The sequence below is a fragment of the Populus alba genome, chromosome 7 (assembly GCF_005239225.2).
Source record: "Populus alba chromosome 7, ASM523922v2, whole genome shotgun sequence".
Classification (NCBI taxonomy): domain Eukaryota; kingdom Viridiplantae; phylum Streptophyta; class Magnoliopsida; order Malpighiales; family Salicaceae; genus Populus; species Populus alba.
Window position 1 is genome coordinate 8,228,369 of NC_133290.1, and position 13,332 is coordinate 8,241,700.

At 37.7% G+C, this 13,332-nt stretch overlaps 1 pseudogene; it reads left to right on the top strand.

Moving 5' to 3' along the window:
- The first annotated feature begins 10,306 nt into the window (after nt 1-10,306).
- On the top strand, nt 10,307-11,477 carry LOC118030562 (vacuolar protein sorting-associated protein 35B-like; annotated as a pseudogene).
- The last annotated feature ends 1,855 nt before the right edge of the window (nt 11,478-13,332 follow it).

The window sequence follows — 13,332 nt, forward strand, 5'->3', positions numbered from 1 at the left end:
AGCATAAGTTAGCATCATGAATTCCTGACTATATTTAAAAGTTTGGTGTTACTTAAATAAGATAATTAATATGATCATGTTAACAATTTATAATGAGCTATTAATGACAAATCATCCGATTGGAACCTCCTTTGTGTGTGGTTTCCAGTTGAGTAATAAGAGTTTATACTATACTTGTTTGAAAAACCATTAGTGGATCCTCTAACCTTGACACTTGTTTTTATCATTGTTTAATTATCACATTGATCTTCCGTCTCAAAATTTTCATCAACTTCCTACTACTACTACTACTACTACTACTACTATTATTATTATTATTATTATTATTATTATTATTATTATTATTATTATTATTACTACTACTACTATTATTGTTAATATTGTTGTTATTACTGTTGTTATTACTGTTGTTTTTGTATTGTTATTTATAATTTATACAATTAACCTCCCTGTGGTTTGACCTCCGTCTTGCCGGGTTATTTATTACTTTGACACTCGTACACTTGGAAGAAGACATCAATCTTTTGGTCGTGTCAAAGACCTTGGATCCATGCAGCCCAAGTCGTTGCATCCTCATTACACCAACGGGTTAAGTTTATCATCAATGGGAACTTGGTGACAGTAAGGGCTGAAAAGGCTTTAACTATGGTGAGAAATGTGTCGATTCCTTATATAGAGGTTGAAGAGAGTAAGGACAGAAATCTACATGCATTTGAGGTAGTAAATGTTGAACGGGTACCTAAGAATACAATGCAAAGGAAACTAGAGGTTTCTAAGGTTGTAAGGATGGCTGCTAAATATTTTCTGAAGCACGGGTTGCCATTCCAGTATGACCCTATCACAGGAATGCCCGAGAGGATCAATGTAATAAAGATGAAATGCACCGATCAGAGGTTCGGTTTAGGTTTTAAACCTAGAAAGACAAATTTTAAGAGAGCAGCCGAATTTAAAAGAGAAAGGAGGTTAGCTCGAATCAAAGGAAGGGAGCCTAATGAAGGACGGATCCTGGTCCCTCCAATCCACGTAACATTCCCACGAACCACATAAGTGATCAATGCTGGGGGTGAAATTGAGAGGATGAGCAAAGAATTTGGTGGCGCTATCATCCACTATCTGGAAAAGATCAACAAACAAGAACCCCAAGGAGGTTTGAAGACGAAGAGAGCCCCTATGAAGCACTACCTCAACTGACTGTGAGTGCTTTAGTGGATGGTCTACCCGAGTTTGTGAGAAGATTAGCTGAAGAGGAAGAGTTGAACAATTGGGAAATTCAAGAAGTCCCAATCAAGGTTGTTAAAATCACGATTTTAACACGATACGAAAAGCCGTTCACAAACTCGGATCGTAAAAACGGATCGTAAAATCGTAAAAAAATCATAAGGAATTTTAAAATACATTAAAAAAAATTCATGTTTCAAATAAAAATTCATTTGGCTATCGTCTAAGCCACCACTATAGGCTAAAACAACCTTGTTCAATTTTCCTCTCAGTCCTTTAGTCTTTGTAGCTTCATTAACCTCTGTAATTTTATCACTAGATGCTACTACTTGAATCCCTGCATATCAAGCTAAAATAAAACTAGAACATAAGATGAAAATTGCCAGAAAGCTTTTGATAAGATCAAGCAGTACTTACAAAAACCATCATTGTTGGTACCGCCCGTGCACAGAAGGCCACTCATCTTGTATTTAACTGTGACCAAATCAGCCATGGGTTGTGTGTTAGGGCAACAAAATGAGCCAGGAAGAAAGGAGCAAGCCATCTACTATTTGAGTAAGAAGTTCACCGAGTGTGAATCCCATTACAGTATGGTAGAGAAGTTATGTTGTAGTCTAGTGTGGAGTGCGAAGCAGTTGCGGCAATATATGTTATACTACACTACCTGATTAATCTTAAGAATGGACCCACTAAAGTATATCTTTGAAATGCCATACATGTCGAGTAGAATAGCCAGATGGCAAGTACTGCTGGCTGAGTATGATATGATCTACATGACAAGAAAATCAGTAAAATGAAGCATAATTGCTGATCATTTAGCTGATAATGCTATTGAGGATTACGAGCCATTAAACTTTGACTTTCCTGATAAAGATGTGCTACTAACAAAAAAAGAAGAGAAGAGTGGTTGGTGGGCCATGTATTTTGAGGGCACAGTAAATGTATCGGGCAACAGGGCAGGTGCTGTGATAATTTCCCTAGAAGGAAAGCAATATCCTATCTCAGTAAAACTACACTTTAGTTGTACAAACAACACAATTAAGTATGAGGCTTGGATCCATGGATTGGAAGTCGCATTAGAGATGAAGGTAGGGAAATTAGAAGTATATGGAGACTCAATGCTAATAATCTGTTAGGTAAAAGGTGAATGGCAAACAAGGGATGAAAAATTGAAACCATACCAGGAATACCTCTCTAAATTGGCTGAAAGCTTTGATGAAATAGAATTTACTCATTTGGGGAGAGATAAAAATCAGTTTGTCGATGCGTTAGCTACCTTAACTTCTATGTCTATAATTGATTATGGTGCCAAAATTCAGCTTGTAAGCGTTGAGATCAGAAATTCTCCCTCTCATTGGTTGATGTAACCATATTATTTGATAGTTTCACCCACATCTACCTAATCTTTTGTCCATGTTTTATATGTAAAATGCCTTGATATTCTTTGTTTTATGTTTTGAAGGCACTTTTGGATGAAAGATGTAAAAAGGAGTAAATTGGAGGTAATTGACAGATTTAGCGTTCAGCCGATATTTTATGCAGAGCATGAGTTCCAGAGATCGAAATGAAGTGATTCCAGTTGCATTAAAAAGATAACATCCATACCTTTCTGGAAATGTAATGCAAGAAAAATAAAAAGAGAAAGATCATGGCAATCACATCCTTCACAGTCAAATCTCGCAGTCTGCCAATGTTGACCTTTGCCCATTAAAAATTCAATATCTGGAGCTTCAGAAGTCCAATTGATGCAAACTCAATTTTGTTGGATTCCTTACGCAAAGCTCTATAAATGGTCCAAATGTCAGCAAAAAATGATGTCATATGAGGGATATATAAATTTTCAAAGATGGCAACTGAATTCTGCCAGCAAACAGGTTTTGTGAAGAAACAAGTCCAAATTACGTTTCGAAGCATCTAACTCAGAGCTTGAAGATTTCATGCATAGCTATTTAACTCCTCTAAGTTTTTATATCAGCAATTTAACTCCTCTAAGTCAGAGCTTGAAGATTTCATGCATAGTTATTTCTCCTTTGTAGGAAAAATAGTTATTGAAGTACTTAAATGTAAACTACCAACTTAAGGGAGGACTATTTTGTAAAATAGAGACTGGGGTTTCTTAGCATATAAAAAGAAAAAGAGAAGGGGCTAGCAGCCAGCAAAAAAAAGAGGGAGAGCAGAAGGAGGCAGCAGCCAGCAGAGAATAAACACAAATTCTCTCCTCTACAAACCCAAAAATCATGCTCTCTTCATTCTTTAAGAGTAGTTGTTCAATAGTTATGCTAGGCTAAGCTCTTTTCTTGGTTGCAAGAACACAACAAACCTTCGGATTTCAAGAACCGTGAGATTTATTCTTTCTTTTATTTTTAGTTTATGTTATGAATGATTATGATTGTTTTCCTATGCATATTTCCTATGATTGTTGTTGATGATTGCTAGAGCGGACTCTAAGTTATACGGCGGATCCGTTAATTAATCAACGTTAAGAAAAGATAAAATTTCAGAACATAAACTGCAATTTTCGTTTCAAGGATCGGTTCTAATTTCCGTTGGTGGATGTGTGCTTGCGACTAAGGTTTGTTTTCTTGATAAATTTCTGATTTTATTAAATTTTGTTTGCTAGTTTAATTTCTTCTATATTTTAGATTATCACAAATCAAAACCCCCCAAAATTGCATTACTTATAGCATAAAAATCCAAACTAAATCTTCCTCGTGGGATCGACCCCTTGCTTGCTCTATACTATCTTGTGTGTTGTGTTTTAAGCTAGGGTAATTAATTTGTGCAACCATGATATCGTAACATTGGTGTTTAATAAAAGAAGAAACGGACAGTAACCTATGGTACACAAATATAAAAAGATTCATCTAGCATCAAGAGTATCCATCAGGAGCCTCAAAGATAGATAAAAGGACCATAAAAAGAATGTCTATGGAATACTACATAGATGGGGAGATTTTGTATAAAAGGTCATTTGATGGAACTTTGCTGAGGTGTCTAGGTGATCTAGAAGCCAACAAGGCCCTACAAGAAGTGCACGGGGGAATTTAGGCTACCCTTGCTTATACTTGATTACGTAAGGAAAAGTTTGAATGAATTCAACCCATTTTGCATGCCTCCTATTCAACTTACCTTGTCCTTTCAGATGTTTCAAGGACTCATGATCCGAATGGACTACAAACTCTTTTGGCCACAAGTAATGCTGTCATATCTCAAGTGCTCTTACCAAGGCATAGAGTTCTTTATCGTAAGTGGGATAGTTCAAGGTCGCTCCACTTAACTTCTCATTGAAATACGCAATAGGTCTCCGATCCTACATCAAAATAGCACTTATTCCTATTCTAGACGCATCACATTCTATTTCAAATGCTTTCGTAAAGTCAGGTAAAGCCAAAACAAGTGCAGAACATAATTTGTCTTTCAAAAGAACAAAAGCCAACTCTTGTTCCTCCCCCCATCTAACCCCAACTGACTTTTTAACAACTTCATTCAAGGGCGCAGCTATTGTGCTGAAATCTTTCATAAAACGCCTGTAAAAACTAGCTAACCCATGAAAACACCTTACCTCACTTACCGATTTGGGTGGAGGCCAATCCCGGATGGCCTTAACTTTCTCCTCATCCATCTCGATACCCTGTGCAGTTACAACATAGCCAAGAAACACAATTTTCTCCATGCAAAAGGCACACTTTTTAAGATTAGCATATAATTTCTCACTACGCAACACACTAAGTACATTCCGTAAATGATCAAGATGCTCAGTTAAGTTCTTGCTATATATCAAAATGTCATCAAAATACACAACCACAAACTTACCTATGAATGCACGCAACACATGATTCATTAAACGCATAAACGTACTAGGTGCATTTGTAAGTCCAAACGGCATTACTAACCATTCATACAAACCATGCTTAGTCTTAAATGTTGTTTTCCACTCATCACCTTCTTTCATCCTAATTTGATGGTACCCGCTTTTCAAGTCAATTTTAGAGAAAATACAAGATCCATGTAACTCATCTAACATGTCATCAAGCCTAGGAATGGGATGTCTATACTTTACCGTTATGTTGTTGATGGCTCGACAATCAACACACATCCTCCATGTTCCATCCTTCTTTGGCACAAGTAGCACGGGTACAACACACGGGCTCATACTCTCACGAATGTAGCCCTTTGCCATCAGCTCATCAACTTGCCTTTGAAGCTCCTTCGTCTCCTCGGGATTGCTTCTATAAGCTGGTCGGTTAGGAATTGAAGCTCCGGGTACGAAATCAATTTGATGCTTTATCCCCCTCAATGGTGGTAATCCGCTAGGAGTATCGTCGGGAAACACATCATCAAACTCCTACAACAAAGAAATAGCAACACTAGGCACAATATGATCAAGATCATTAGTATTAAAGTAAGCCTCTTTGTACACAAGTAAAATCATTGGCTTGTTTGTAAAAAATACAGATCTGACCTCACCCTCTCTAGCATAAAAATTGGGTTGTTTCTTTAGTTTTTCCACACAATCCTCATCACACTTACTGACTTTCTTCACTCCTCTTGTCTTACCTCCACTCTCGGCCAGATTTGGGTGTTTTTGAGTTGTGGTCGAATGGTTTGATTTGTTTGGAGTGTTGGCCGAGTATTTGCCTGTGTTTGGATGGGTGGTCGAATGGGTTGTGGTGGTTTGAGTTCTAGCCGAATCTGATGGTCTTCTCTCCCCTTGTTCCTCACCTTGATTTTCTCTCCCCATCGCCTCATGCTCACTTTTTAGCTTTATTTGATCATCATACACCTGTTTAGGTGTAAGAGGTACAAGAGTGATGGTTTTACCATCTTTTACAATGGTATACCTATTTTTAACCCCATCATGAATTGCCTTCCTATCATATTGCCATGGTCTCCCCAACAAGATGTGACTTGCTTGCATTGGTACCACGTCACACAGAACTTCATCAACATATTTCCCAATAAAAAATGGAACCACAACCTGTTTAGTCACTTTCACTTCACCACTATCATTCAGCCATTGCAATCTATATGGTTTAGCATGCTTAGCAGTACATAAATTTAGTTTACTAACAAGGGTGGCACTACAAACATTAACACAACTTCCATTATCTATAATTAAACCACACACCTTTCTTTGTACATAACAACGCGTATGGAAGATGTTCTCACTTTGTTCATTAGTATCATCTTCCTTGACCTGAACCTGAAGTGTTCGCCTTATAACCAAGGACTCCTCAACCGGTAATGCTAACTCATCCCCATCACTATCCTCCAATGGTGGCATGCCTTCACAATCAGAATTTTCACTTTCAGATTCCACATCACCATTATCTCTAATCATCATGATTCTCTTGTTTGGACACTCTGAAGCATAATGTCCATGTCCTTGACACCTGAAACATTTAACATCACGAGTACGTTTAGGTTGAGTTTCAGATTTACCTTTGGCATCAGTAGGGTCATCAACTTTAGCCTTTGGTGGTTCAGTTCTAGAAGGACCAAAGGATCTTGGGCGAATAGTACCCTCTCTCTTTAGATTCGGCTTCCAAGATGATGACGAACCCGAATTAAACGTTGGTCGAGCATGCCCCTTCCTAAGTTGTCTCTCCACCTTCGTCGCCATATGAACCATGTCCTCTAGCTCCACATAGTGTTGTAGCTCAACCACATTAGTAATTTCCCGATTCAACCCATTAAGAAATCTAGCCATGGTGGCTTCTCTATCCTCAACAACATTAGCCCGAATCATTGCTATCTCCATCTCTTTGTGATAATCATCTATTGTCTTATAACCTTGATTCAGACCTTGGAGCTTCAGATATAAGTCTCTGTAATAGTGGTTTGGCACAAATCGTCTCCTCATTAAGACTTTCATCTCCCCCCAAGTTTGAACGGGTCGCTCGCCATTCCTCCTCCTACTGATCACAATCTGATCCCACCAAATCAGTGCATACTCTGTAAACTCAATTATAACCAATTTCACCTTTTTTTGTTCAGAATAACTATGGCAATCAAAAATCCAATCTACCTTTTTCTCCCACTCCAAATAACCCTCGGGATCGTTTTTACCTTGAAAGCTAGGAATTTTCAGTTTAATGGTGTCCAAGTCCCCATCCATATCTTCATAAGTGCTCATGCCACGGAAATTCACATTCCTCCTAGCCCTGTTCAGTCCAGACCTGATTCCTTGGCCAACTGATGCAAAATCATAGTCATCTTCACCCCATCTGCGTTTTCATCAACAAACTCTTCAAAATCATATCTGACATTCCGTGCCGCCATACGGACCGTATTTCCCCATCGATCAGCCCCACTATTCTGTTGCTTTATCGAATTCACCTCATCTTTCAGATCTTTGTACGTCCTAGACAACAGCTCAAGTTGTTGGCCTATGGATCGCAATTGGAAAGCTGCGTCAATGTTTTGTGTCGCTGATTCGTTGTTTTGAGACATTCTTTGAATCTGCAAAATTTGGTCAGTAGCACAAATATATCCTCACACCTCTCATGTATCACACAAAACAAAAATCAAGGCTTTTCACTCTATTAATCTCTCTACGCCTTTTACCTCACAACTTGCTTTCTTTTGGTTCTTTAGGAACTGAAACCAACAAATCAAAGTCAATAGCTTTCGCGGCGCACTCTAATTATAATTTTCAGACTCAAGAATCAAAAAAATATACTGAAAACAAAGCAAAACGAAACTACGATTACGATTTTGCGAGTAGCAATGCAAATTCGTGCGAATTGTGGACGAAACAAAGACATGAAATAAAACAAAAGAGAATATTAGCGAAAACAATTACTTGAATCCTAGATAACCCAAATATAAGAGAAATTAAAAGATTCAGACAAATCTAAACAGTATTGATGTGAACCTCGTGATCACGTGGTCACGCAACCCACAATCAAGATTGAGATCTGATCCCGGAAAGCCGAAATAGGTCTGATAGGAGTGTGACACAATGGAAACCTGCCCTAATGGATCTTTATGTGGACTTATATGAGGTCCACTCAAAACTGGCCCAAAACCCTAAACTGAAAAGCCCATAACTTGATCCAAACAAGCCTTGGACCCTAGCTCAAAACAAAGTTTTAATTAAGCCCAAACATGAAAGAAAATAATAAAAATAACTAATCTGTCATTAAATACCACCAGCCCTTGTTTCCTTGTGTAGCTATGATGAATAAGGAATCCTTATAAGAAAAGGATTCTGAAACATTAATAAATCACTGCCACACTTGTAGATTATATTGCAGCTCATTAAAGATCCTTATGGAACTAGGAAATTTCCAAAACCAACTGCCACATCCTTGTAGGAAAAGAATCCTAACCAAATAGGAAGTCCACAAGTCAAATGGAAGTAAATAACAAAATCCATACATCCTCCGTTGACCAGTATTGCGGTTCCTTCTCGAGCTCCGATTGACCTGAATTTTTAACCCAAGGTAGTAAGATATGTCTGGAGAGTCCACATAAAATATTAGCCCGATCCAACGGTCGGATTGAGAATTATGATTGTTGCCGTAAACCTGGACTGTTGCGCTTTTTATGCCAAAATCCGAATCTAACCTTACTTGGGTCGTATCACAGGGCTGAACCGTATCAAGTATAGATCATGTTCTCAAACTTGATGCAAATTACGCAATTTTTACGTAACATAATTGAAACCCAGAGCAAACGATCTCGAAATGACCTCAAATTCAATATTTAGTAATAGAATACTATGAAAACACTAATACTCAATTTATAGGTCGTTCTCTTATGTCTAGGTACCCAAACCCCTTGTATGATTAGTTTGCGGCAGAATTGAACCTCCAATTAAAACCTCCAGAAACCGATATCAAAATAATCCCAAATTTAATATTTGGTGCAATCGCATACCCAATACTCAGAATATGAAGTTTCAATAGATTCCAAGGTGTTTTACCTGGGGTTCACTAAAAGTAGTGTTTCTACGGCAGAATTGAAACTCGAATTAAAACCTCAAGCAAATAATATCAGAATAAGCCCAACTTTGATATATGATGCGATCCCACCCCCAATAGACTGAATATGAACTTTAAATTGATTCCGAGGTGGTTCGCTTATGGTTCACCAATATTTGTGTTTTTGCAGCAAAAATTGAATGATCCTTCAAATTTCAATTAATCACTCTTTTCTCTATTTCTTTCTGTTTTTTTTCTTTTTAACAAATTGATATGATTAGAGACAGTAACAAGATGAAATATAAACTTTTTTTTTTTTGCTTAGATGACACAAACACGAAGAACAAAAAGATGGACGCAAACATTGAAAAACTTAAGGGAACACTAAAAAAAAAATGAAAATAACAGAATGATATGACCTTGTTTCGGAGCCTAGCTCTGATACCAACTGATGCAAACCTTGTGATCACGTGGTCACGCAACCCACAATCAAGATTGAGATCTGATCCCGGAAAGCCGAAATAGGTCTGATAAGAGTGCGACACAATGGAAACCTGCCCCAAGGCACCAGCACTATTGGAATGAGTAGAATGATGCCACGAAGCCAGTTAATCTTTGATAAGTCAGATTCAGTTCGTTCAAGAACTGAAGAATGCAAGAATCACTCTCACATGTTAAAACTGAAAAATTCAGAATAATAATCATCAAAGCTGCCAAAATTTTGGCCTACATGAGTTTAAATAGTTCTTGAAAAGTTAACCCTAATGGACCCTTTATATGGACTTATATGAGGTCCACTCAAAACTGACCCAAAACCCTAAAATGAAAAGCTCATAACTTAATCCAAACAAGCCTTGGATCCTAGCTTAAAACAAAGTATGAATTAAGCCCAAACAAGCCTTGGGCTGTAGCTAACAAAATAAAATAAAGCCCTCATCTCATGGCCCAAATAAGGTTGTCTTGGACCCCTCTTGCACATGGATAAGATGTACTAGAATCTCCTCTTGATACTCCAATGGACCTTCCAATTCTGACTTGGTGGAAACCTTCAAAACCAATGCATTCAATGCGTCTTTCAATGTCTTTGTCTTGGACCGAGTCATTGGTCCATTTGAAACATGTAATGGGTCCTTGCTGGTGTTTCTGGGCTGGTCCGCATGATGACTGATCTAGAGCCTGTTGCATATGAATTTTTCACTCAAGCTTATATTCTAAATGAAGAAGTCTAAATGAGTTGATCTGATTCAAATCTTTAATCAACTTTATATTGATTTCCTCATAGTTGCAAATTCAGTTATTTTTTCTCTCATGCATGCTTGCTGCAACAGGATTCAAAAGCACAGGTGACCACACTGCATTTGATAATGGTGTAGAGAACAGGGATACTTTAACGCCCAAAGCCACGGGGGTAATCCTATAGCATCATTGTGCTATAATTAAAAATTTCCAAATCATAATTTGAAGTGTATTTATGTGAAGGCCCTGATATGAAACCTTGCTCAAGCAGTATTCAGCTAAGCTATTTTAAGGAAAGCCTGATCATTGCAGAGCGGTTTCTGGGTGTGCACATCTATTCTGGGTTGATGATCAAGGATAACATGAAAGATGGAGAGAGGTGAGTCAAGCTTTTAATGTTAATAAAGCCTTGTGGTGATTAACATGGTCAAACCAGAACTTAGCATTATTAAGGGGACAGCAATATGCATATTAGGGCACCTTGTCACGATGTCATCTTGGACAGCCTCGGTGGCATGCTATTGTAGCCTACAGTAGGAAAGGAAGTGTTACGGCTGTAATTAACTTTGATGAGTTGTGAGAGGAGTGGACTGCTTACGAGTTCATTTGAGATTTGCTTCCCAATGGTTTATGATAAATTTTCTCTCTTTCTGCTTTTGAACCAGGGTTCTGATTTGCCTGAAGAGTGCTTTATGAAATTGCAAATGCTGCTCAAAAAATGTCCAACGCGGCATGGGATAACACTGGATCAGTGTCATTCTTTGTTGAGATTCTGAGCAAGTAATTGTTCTATTCCATTAACCTTATTTCATTCAATCTCTATAATTTTGTCTTTTGATCTTCGAAAATGTAAATGACAACCCTTTTTTTTTTTTTGCATGTAGGTATCTTTACTTCTTCGAGAAGGGAAACCCACAGATCACTGGGACTGCAATCCAGAGCCTGATTGAATTGATTACACCCGAGATGCAAAGTGACAACAGTACACCAGATCCTGCTGCTGATGCTTTCTTATCCAGAACACTTGGATACATTCAGTTCCAGAAACAGAAAGGTGGTGCAAATGGTGAGAAATATGATCCCATCAAGGTGTGACATGATAACTGGATGTCAAGAACAACTTTCATGTTATTGGTTCGAACATGACTACTGTTGACTTATTCATGGAGTAAGGTGTATATCTTCTTGCATACATACTGGTCTGAGGAGCTTCACACGTTTAACTCCAGTGCAATTTTGAAACCGTGTGCTTATCAGGTTGCTGTCTTGTAATCTACTGGTATTTTATTCATGGTCAATTAAATTGACCCTTTAGCACAGACAACCGTGTCAATTTTTTTAGGTTTTGGTGATGACACCACGGTTATCTTTACAGAGCTGTATGACATGACTGTTCAGTTAAAGCATTCCATGTCAAAGTTTTCCGCCTTTGACTGGGCTATTGCAATGTTCTCAACTCTAGTTAGAATGGGTAAAATATTATGCTATTCGTGAAAGATCACAGAGTGTGAAACATCCTTGTATGACTTGGATGGATATTGTTTCTCATTGAGAGTGAGAATGGAAAGGGATGCTTGCTATAGACCCTTTTTTTCCCTTGAAAGGAAACAAGTATAGTAGATAGTTGGGGGGGGGGGGGGGTTGGGGTGGGTGGTGGTGTTGTGGGAACCCGACTACGCTATGCTTGCTTGTTTTCTTAAACTAATGGTTTATTATAATCAAGCAAGTCGTGGTTGCCTAGATGGAATTTCAATCCTGGTTGCTCTTTCTATTTGCGCAATGCAAGAATCTAAGAAAATGTTCTTGGTTCCACAGTGGCATCCTTGATTTCTTGCTATTGGTTCACCTTTGAGTTTCCTCTCTAGAATAGCACACCATTTCTGGCTACAAACATGCACCTAATAACCCCGGAATCTTAGCCCTTGAAGGGGACCTTGATGGATGAGATTCCGAAAGGAACTAACATCCATCAATGCTTTTTCTGAAAATGGCATTTAGGCTCTGTTTGTTTGCAGGAAAGTAGTTTCCTTTTGAAAAGTGAATTCCGGGGAAAGTGAATTCCAGAAAAGTATTTTCCGATGTTTGGTAGTGTTATGGAAAATGAACTGGAAAATACTTTCCAGTGTTTGGTTGTGTTATGGAAAATGAACTGGAAAATAATTTATTAATGAATTAAATATTTTTTCAAGTTTATCTAATATATATAAAATATTTAATCACTTACAATTGTCATAACCCAATTTTTGACCTTTTTATTTTATTATTTAAAAAAAAAAGATGATGAAAAATAAAAATAAAATAAATGAAGGATTAATTAAAATTTGGGTTAAGGGCAACATGATTGGAAATTTAAAGATTTAATTAAACTCTTGACTAGTTTAATTAATTAAATCAAGGGTTTAATTGGAAAATTGATTTAATTAAAATTTAGATTATTTTAATTAATGAAATCAAGAGTTTAATTGAAGAATTAATGAGTTTAAGGAATTGGGGTGGGTGGTGGTGTTGTGGGAACCCGACTACGCTATGCTTGCTTGTTTTCTTAAACTAATGGTTTATTATAATCAAGCAAGTCGTGGTTGCCTAGATGGAATTTCAATCCTGGTTGCTCTTTCTATTTGCGCAATGCAAGAATCTAAGCAAATGTTCTTGGTTCCACAGTGGCATCCTTGATTTCTTGCTATTGGTTCACCTTTGAGTTTCCTCTCTAGAATAGCACACCATTTCTGGCTACAAACATGCACCTAATAACCCCGGAATCTTAGCCCTTGAAGGGGACCTTGATGGATGAGATTCCGAAAGGAACTAACATCCATCAATGCTTTTTCTGAAAATGGCATTTAGGCTCCATTTGTTTGCAGGAAAGTAGTTTCCTTTTGGAAAGTGAATTCCGGGGAAAGTAAATTCCTGGAAAGTGAATTCCAGAAAAGTATTTTCCGATATTTGGTAG